The sequence below is a fragment of the Equus asinus genome, chromosome 16, assembly GCF_041296235.1.
Source record: "Equus asinus isolate D_3611 breed Donkey chromosome 16, EquAss-T2T_v2, whole genome shotgun sequence".
NCBI lineage: Eukaryota > Metazoa > Chordata > Mammalia > Perissodactyla > Equidae > Equus > Equus asinus.
The window spans coordinates 27,680,471-27,688,785 of record NC_091805.1 but is presented as its reverse complement, the minus strand read 5'-3'; the positions used below and the strand labels follow the sequence as shown (position 1 = coordinate 27,688,785).

At 44.4% G+C, this 8,315-nt stretch overlaps 1 protein-coding gene across 2 annotated transcripts in view; it reads left to right on the top strand.

Annotated features, from left to right (window-relative positions):
- Positions 1-350: 350 nt before the first annotated feature.
- TGFBR3 (transforming growth factor beta receptor 3) overlaps positions 351-8,315 on the top strand; it is a 187,192-nt gene continuing 179,227 nt past the window's right edge. For both annotated transcript variants that reach the window (XM_044748975.2, XM_044748974.2), the window contains exon 1: positions 351-766. The gene's annotated coding sequence lies outside the window, so the exon portion shown is untranslated. The remainder of the gene's footprint in view (positions 767-8,315) is intronic.

Below are 8,315 nucleotides of genomic sequence, written 5' to 3'. Positions count from 1 at the left end.
GGGCATGAGGGGGGTGATCAGATTACTGAAGATTTTAGAACTTTTGTAGCAAGACGGAAGGAACCAAATAAAAATCCCACTCCTCCAGAGAGCCCTGGAAAGTTCAGAGGACCTCGTTTGAAGGAGCGAATCCCTACAGCCCGCGCCTGCGACCCCCGCGCTCTTCTCCGAGGACTGGGACCCCCATCCGCCGCCCCAACCCGGGCGCGCAGCAGCCCGGCGGTTCCGCGCGCTCCTTCTCTCCCTCCTTTCTCGGTCCGAAGGGAAACGCTGGCTCGAGCAGCGCTCGGGGCTCATCCATCGGCCCGGGAGGAAAAGGGGGAGGAGAGAGGAGGCGGGCGGGGGGAGGAGGAGTTTCTCGGCGGCCCGGAGCCCTCGGTGGGGACGCGGAGGAGGAGCGCCCTTCCCCCCGCGCGCTGATTGCTGTGGCGCCCTGCCCGTCCCCGCCCGCGTGTGAGGCAGAGCGGGTGCGCTGGGTCGGCCCGATGGGGGTAATCGAGGGTTTCGGGGACGCGGAGCGGCGCTTTCCTCTTCCCAGTGAGTGAGGGAGGGAAGTCGGCGGCTCCCGTGCCCAGCCACTTTCCCTGCGCGATTCCCGGAGCTCCCTGCAGGAGGTGAAAGTCCCCGGCGGGTCCGGATGGCGTAGTTGCGCCGCGGCGCAGCAGCTGCCGGAGCTCGCCGCCGCCGAGCGCTGGGCGGGGAAACTTTCCTCCGCTTTCCTCCAGCGGGCGGCGGGTGGATCTCCGCTTGACACACCGCCTCCGAGGTACGTGCCGGCCGACCCCGCGGCGCTGCAGCCCGTGCCCGGACGCCCCTACGAGCCCAGCACCCGTCCCGGCGCGGGCTGTGCAGGCTGCGCGGTGCCTGTCGGCGCTGCGCGGGACTCCGTGCCTGTTGCAAGGCCGGGGTCGCTCCAGCCTCCCGGACCCCCGGGCTTGCGGGGGCGGCTTCGGTCCGACAGTGTTTACGCTCCGAGCAGCCGGGACCCGCGGTGCGTGGGGAGTGGCCGCCCCCGGGGGGCAGCCTCGGGGCGATGCGCTGTGCGGGGGAAGACGTCTCCTCCGCGCCTGCCCTCACTCTTCCTCTCCGCAGTTTCTCCTGACCCCTGCGGGGCGCGCCGCCCCCTTCCCACGGGGCGCGTGACAGCGGCGGTGGGAACGGTTTGTTGTGGGTTTGCACAGTTGCCGCTGCAGAGGCTGCGGCCCCGGCGCTCGCGCACCAGCGTGCGCTGCGCTCCCGGCCGGCCGCGCCCTCGGGGGCTGTGCGGGCGGCGCCGGGCGCTGCAGCGTGGGGTCCCCGCCGAGGGCGCGACCCCCTGAGCTTCCTAGCCGCCTCACCCAGTTTATTCTGAAGGCCTCTCTTAGCATGTTCACGTAGTTAAAACAAGCTTCGAAGTCGTGGACTGTTGCTAGAGAATCTGGTTGCAGTCTTCTTCTTATTAGGGCATTTGCCCCACTTTCCAGAGTCACATAGTGTAGGGAGCCGGCTTGTCAAGTATGAATTACCTTGACAGAGTAGAATTTACGGGTTTAGTGTCTACAAAAAGAGCTGACAGAAGAAAATCGCTCCATTTCCTTAGTTGCGAAATGGGAATAATAGTGCATGCCTCGTAAGGTTGCTGTGAGGATAGAATGATTGAGTTTATGTAAAGCACTAGAACAGTGCCTGGCGCCGAGCAGCTGCGCGGCCCTTAGCGCTGCTTGTTGGGAGCCCAGCGGCGACCGGGGAGGAGCGGCGAGGCCAGGGACGGTAGGAGGGTCAGACTGACACGGGGCATCAGGTTTTTTTCTGAGCTCCTTCTCCCTTCCAAGAAAGGTAAGTGAGCGGTTTGGGAGGAAGAGAAGTCTGTACAAGTAGCAAAGCACGTGTCCAGACCTTTTATTTTTCCTGAAGTGGTACTTTAGGCTGCTAACAGTTACTTCAGTGTGGAATTAACCATTTCTTTCTGGTAATAATAATAATAATAATAGCTAACGTTTATTGAACCCAAACTGCGTGCCAGACACTCTCCTAAATGCCTTAGGGACACTGAATCCTCACACCAACTCTGCGGTAAAAACACAGTTTAATAGCCCCATTGTACAGATAAGATCCTAGAGGTTAGTTCCTTGCCCAGGTTGTACATAGAACTTTCTGTTGGTTCCGTCTCACTCCAGAGCTGGTTTAGGCACTCAGCAGAGAGCAGCAAGTGCATCAGATTCCGAGTGTTTTCTCCCATGGTTCAGCTTCCCATGTGAGTTGAACACATCTCTCTTGAAACAGGGATAAGGTACCTGTGATTAATTTAGGTGATATCCTTTCTGGAGTGCCAAATTACAGCACCTCTGAAACTGGCTCCAAGTAATTATAAGTAGAACTGTGGTTTGTATTAATTAATTCAGATCTTAATTCTTAATTTCTTTGATGAATTCTCCAGACATTGCTGGTCAGCATTACTTGGCTTCCTTAGGAAACAGCTTGGGGTTGGCACAGGAGGCAGGGAAATAATTCTTACCCCCTTAAGGGCTATTAAAGTGAAATTGATTTCATGCCATTGTGTCAGTTAAAGGATGTTGCTCTGTTTCTCAGTGTTCTCTGCTTTTGGCTTTAATTCTGCATTGTTTAGTGTTTCAAGGCTTCAGCATATTTTCAGCCCTTCAGTTTGTCTTTGTCATCCGTCCACTTTAATTTTTCCTGTTTTGATGGAATCTGACCATTACATGGCAGCTTTGCTTAACAACTGTTGATCCAGCTCATGTTTTTAAATATAACAATCACCAACTTACTTTTGAACCCCTGCACTTCAAAAGGCGGCCCCTGGGGAATTCATTGTTATTTTGAATATTAGCCAATAGGGGGAGCAGAACACTGTTGATGTTTGTGAGGCAAGTAAGCCAGTTTTTAGGGTATTAAACATACATTTCAGAAATGGAAAATGTGGCTTTATCTAGCAAAATAATCAGGTTGCTTTTTGAATTTACAGTAGAGAACTGGGTTTAGTTTCAACTGATTAAGAATGAACTTGAGGACTGGGCCTGTATGTTGGATGTATGTCAAGAACTCTCTGGTGGCTGGACAGATATTAAATGCACACATATGTGGGGTTTTTCCATTTATTTTCCTTAAGAAGTGTATGTAAAATGATTTTGTGTGCTTTGAGTAATATTTCAAATTATCTAGGAGAACTGGGAGTCCAGAGAGATGCACTGTGAATCCTATTGTAATGACCATCATTTGTCTTTTATAGAAAACTGGATATAGTGACTTTGTTCTCAGGGACGTTGATGCACTCACAATCCTGTCATTATCATTTTTCATTAACATCTTCCAAGTGCAAGACAATAAGGGATTGTTATCCTGAGTAACAGCATTTCTATTCCCGTGTGTTCTTCAGAGGCTTATATTTTAGCTTATTAATGGTTCAGAAGTCTGTTTGTCTGGTATAGGTGTGATGTGTCTATGGACACTCATACCTGTAAATGTAATATGAACAATATTTAAGAATTAACACGCTTGGAAAAACAGTTAAACTGACTTTTAAAAAAGGTTTCAATCTTTGCAGTTTTGTAGGCCAGTTTCCTTTCTTGTGTGTCAGAAAGTATGGACTTAACTTTATTTCATTTACCAAGTTAAGGTCCAGTGGATCCTATTTTAAAATAACCCTCACATTCAGTCCTATCTTTCTAAATCTCAGCATTGCATTTACACTTCAGAGTAGCATTTCATTTAGGCTCTTTAGCATTTAATTTAGTCTTCCATGCTTTCATCTAGTTTACTCATTCAGCAAATATTTATCAACCCCCAACTCCCTAATAGGCTTATGTTCCTGGTCTTGGAGTTTGGCAAATTCGCTGTCCTCCCTCAGCCCTCTGATAGCAGGGGGCCAAGATGCCTTAAGGCTTCCTAGGGCTTTGTCATGGAAAGCCTTTATAGATTGACAAAATTGGTTTGCTTAAAGGAAAGTATTGTTCCATTCTTTTTTAAGACTCAAAGGAATTAATCTTTCCTGTTTGCATGCAAACTTGGTTGTATCTTGTAAAAGTCAGGTGACTCTTTCTTTTCTGAGGGTCTAAACATCCAGGGAACTCAACTGTCCTTTGACTACAAAGAAGATGATTACTTCTTTAGTACCTAACTGATGACCCATTTCCTGGGATCATCAATCTGTGGAAAATTGTGACTTTACCTTTTAAGCTTAACAGAACAGTTGGAATTTAGAGGAGGACTGGTAAGTATTATATTGCTACAGTATTTTTCCTGGAATATTTGCTGTGTGGTCATTTTGAATTACCCCTGTTCTTGATAATCCATTTTGAAATGTATTTTTTTCTTTTTTCATTGCTGTTAGACAGAAACTAATTATAATTGTCAGATTCATTAGTTAATGAGGACAGTTTCTATTTTTTTCTTTTTCTTTACTCTTAACAGTTATTTTTATAATGATTTTATTGCTGTTTCAGTCTGTCCACTGGAGCATTTTTCTTATGTTTTTAAACTTCTTTTGAAATTTTGAAACTTAAAAAATGTTAACTACTTTTTGACCCTTGCGTAACTCAAGTTAGATAAATGTTTTTAGGGGTCTTTAACTTAAAGGCAATCTCCTGTTGCCTCTAGGAACATGGACAGTTTGGAATATAAAAGAGTGAATCCAGGGCGTTGGTGGCTTTGGGAGAAAATGACCGCACCAAGATCCATGGCAGTGATTTCTCTGGTTCTGTATCTTCAGAGTAACACTTAGAATGATAGTATTGTCTTTTTGTAGCATTTCGTGAAAGACAAGCTATTGCTAATTTGTTTGGTTTCTAGTTAAGCTGAAATACATCAACACTGCTTGGAAGGGCTTTACAGAAAAGGATTTGGGTCCATTTCCTGGGCTCTGTCCATTTCTAGATTTCTTGTTTTCTATTTTTTGAAATAACACATTTGCTTGTTAACTGACATTGAGCTTGATTTTCCTCTCGTGCAAAGTCTTTGCTTAAGATTTAGCACAGATTTCTGAGCATTCTTCCTTCTCTTAGAGAATAATGATTTTTTTTTATTTTTTATTAATGTTATGATAGATTACAACCTTGTGAGATTTCAGTTGTACATTTTTGTTAGTCATGTTGTGGGTACACCACTTCCCCCTCTGTGCCCTCCCCCCACAGAATAATGATTTTTTATCTCTTAACCAAGATGTGTGCGATATTTAGTATTTGAAGCAACATTCATAAAAATTCTGCATGAGGCCACTCTCATTTGGATCTTGTTCTACGTTTTTTATTTTTCAGTTTTCTGAGCCAAACATCAAGATGTAACAGGCTGCAACTATGGGTATACTCACAAGGGGTGGAGACCATATTTAAAATTGAGATGATTTCTGAAGGTCTGCACCCATGCCCTCAGGCCTTCCTGATATCTCCTGCTGTAAGATAATTGTAGGGGGCTGGCCCAGTGGCACTGGGGTTAAGTTCACGTGTTCCGCTTCTCTGGTGCCGACATGGCACCACTTGGCAAAAGCCATGCTGTGGCAGGTGTCCCACGTATAAAGTAGAAGAAGATGGGCATGGATGTTAGCTCAGGGCCAGTCTTCCTCAGCAAAAATAGGAGGATTGGCAGTAGTTAGCTCAGGGCTAACCTTCCTCAAGAAAAAAAAAGAAAAAAGAAAAAGATAATTGTAGGAAAAAAGTTTTTGTCTGGTGTTTGTGCTGAAGGCTTCTTCAAGTCTGGGAAGAGGACTGAGTGATAGTAGAGCCTGGCAAAGTTCATTTTTAGCGTTTAATGTTAAATTGTTGCCACAGTAATAATTTGGAATTAAGTCTGAAATGTTAGCTCTATCTTCACTTTAAGAAAAAGGATGGAAATGCAGAAGCATATACTCTCCCTGCCTCTTAGATACTGGACTCTGGAGGAAAGGAGGTCAGAGTTGGATGCTGTTTGCAGAAGAAGCACCTGTCCATCCATCCTTCTGAGCACATAATCCATTTCCATGGTACAGCCTGAAGGTCAGGTTTTTGTGTGAAGTTGCAGATGGGCCATTTGTAAAAACACATTTAAGTTGATTAGTCCTTGAAAAAATGATCTTCAGAAAACAGTTTTTACAGATAATAGTCCCCGAGCTCCCCTGTTGATCAGATTGCCCTGGGAGAAGGTCTGCGGTTTTACGGGCCTGATGACTAACCACCATTGGCGGGTAAGAAAGCCAAGTGGACCAGGTGGAGGGTCTAGCAGAGCTGTGGATTTCTTGTTTTATTCTTATTATACTCTTATTAGTGGAAACTGGATGAGTACTTAATTCAGTTTGGTGTGGGAAAAGATTCCTTTTTGGGAGTATCATTCTGTTAGCGTTTTTAGTGATTTATGTGTTTTGACAGTATGAAATTGGTCATTAGATGCAAAAATACACGGGTGGCTATTTGCAAATTTCATTTCATAATTAACTATGATGATTGCTGGAGCAGAATGTGGCTTTTTTTTTTCATCCTTGGAAGGTTATTTGAGGTCAAATACTTAGACTCTAATCTCAAAGCCTTATGTTTGTGTGGTCCCTGAAGTACTTTTGTGTGATACACCCTGTGTTGTTATGAGTTATCTCTTTTCTGGTTTTTTCTTTAAAACAAAACATATTCAACACAAAATTCTCTTCTGACTGTCCGTAAAGAATAAATGTCTCATTTTGTTATATTAAACTTTGTGCAATTGGTTGTCAAATTGCATCTAACTTTGAGGGAAAGTACCCTTGACTCATTACATACATTTTGCATCATTGCAGTGTAAGGTCTCCCCTATGTGTGTGGGAGAAGTTTCTGATCTTCTAAATGGCTATGTTTACTATTGCTGGTCTCTCTCTTTTTTAGAGAAAAAAGCCTTTCTGAGCCGACATTCCTCTTAGTTTTCTTATTTTTCTGTTTTTATAGAGATTTTACTTGTATTCATGATACACCATCTGAATCATGAAAAATACTTAGGCTAACAACAAATTTTGTGAAGACACACCTGTCTTTTTGTTTTGAATCCATCACATTCTCCATTCCGGTTGCTGCACAGCCATTGGATGCAACATGTTTTTGACGCAGGAACCAGGGGAAGGATGACCTACTTGATATATTTCACATTTTTTCGTATTTATGCCTTTTTCAGTTTGTGGCATTTTTATTATTAGAGTGGTTGCTTTCTGAGATATTCCAGGTTTTAATTTCATCCAGTGTGTGGGCTAATAAGGAGGTTTCCTATAGAACCAGTTCTACTAGATTCTTAAAAATAGTTCCAGAAAGTATCCCATATAGATACCTTGCTGGGTAGGGCTTTTGATAATGTTCGAATGGGAGAGAGCTGAACACAAAGCAGGAATCCACTTAGTTTAACTGGTTAGGGAGGTTGGGAAAGGGGAGGGGAGTGTCTGATGTGTTAGGAGAAAATTCACTTTTGCGTAATAATAAGGGATTTAAATATTTTCTTTGGCATTACATTTCAAGTAGGTATATAGGTAAGAGGTTTGCAAAAGAAATTTTGCTAAGGTTGAGATTCTGTAATTGGCGGCTCTTAGAACCCTGAAGATCCTGTTCTCTGAAGCCAGGAAAAAGCAATCTGTTTCCAATTATATATCACAAAAATAGGGAAATTAAGCCAAGAAAAATGATCATTTGGGGGTTGGATTGTTTTTTGTAGAGGGTAAAGGAGAAAGGACTGTAGATGCACATTTAAAAAAGTCTGTTAGTTTTTCTGTTGGCTTTCAAATTTTTCTAAGCGTTCTATATTGGAAATTAAGAATAATTTTGGGATTAAAGACTCTCCTCCTTCAGCTCGTTTTTTGCTTCTCAGAAAGCAGACAGAAGAACAGGCAGCTTCTGCTGACACTAAGGGGTTTGGTCCCAGTGTTCTGGGTCCCGGCTGGTGTTTTTGTTAAAGCCTTTTCCTGTGTGAAGGTGCCGCCTTATGGGCTCCCAGGGTCAGGCCAGGTTGTTGGTGCTATGTTTTTTTGTTATACTTTTTACCATGCTTTGAGCAGAAATGTAGTCCCTGCTGCTTAGCGTTATTCTGCTAAGAGAGAAAGACTAGGGATGCTAGTGTGAGAAGAATATGGAGGTGAGAAGCCTAACTGGAAGTTGGATGAGTGCGTGTGACTATTGTCCTCAGCACTTAGCAGAAGCAACTGGCCTTTCTGAATGCCGGCTGCTAGTTTCAGGATTAGTGGTCCCACGAGACCCAGGTGTTAACTAAGAAATCTCCTTTCCACCATCAGCAGATCACCACCAGCAGATTAGTTCCTGTTTCTCACACCTTACACCTCCACAGTGTGTTGAATAAAACTTTCCTGATGGTACAGAATCTTTGATAACACAGAGCCTGTCAGGGCG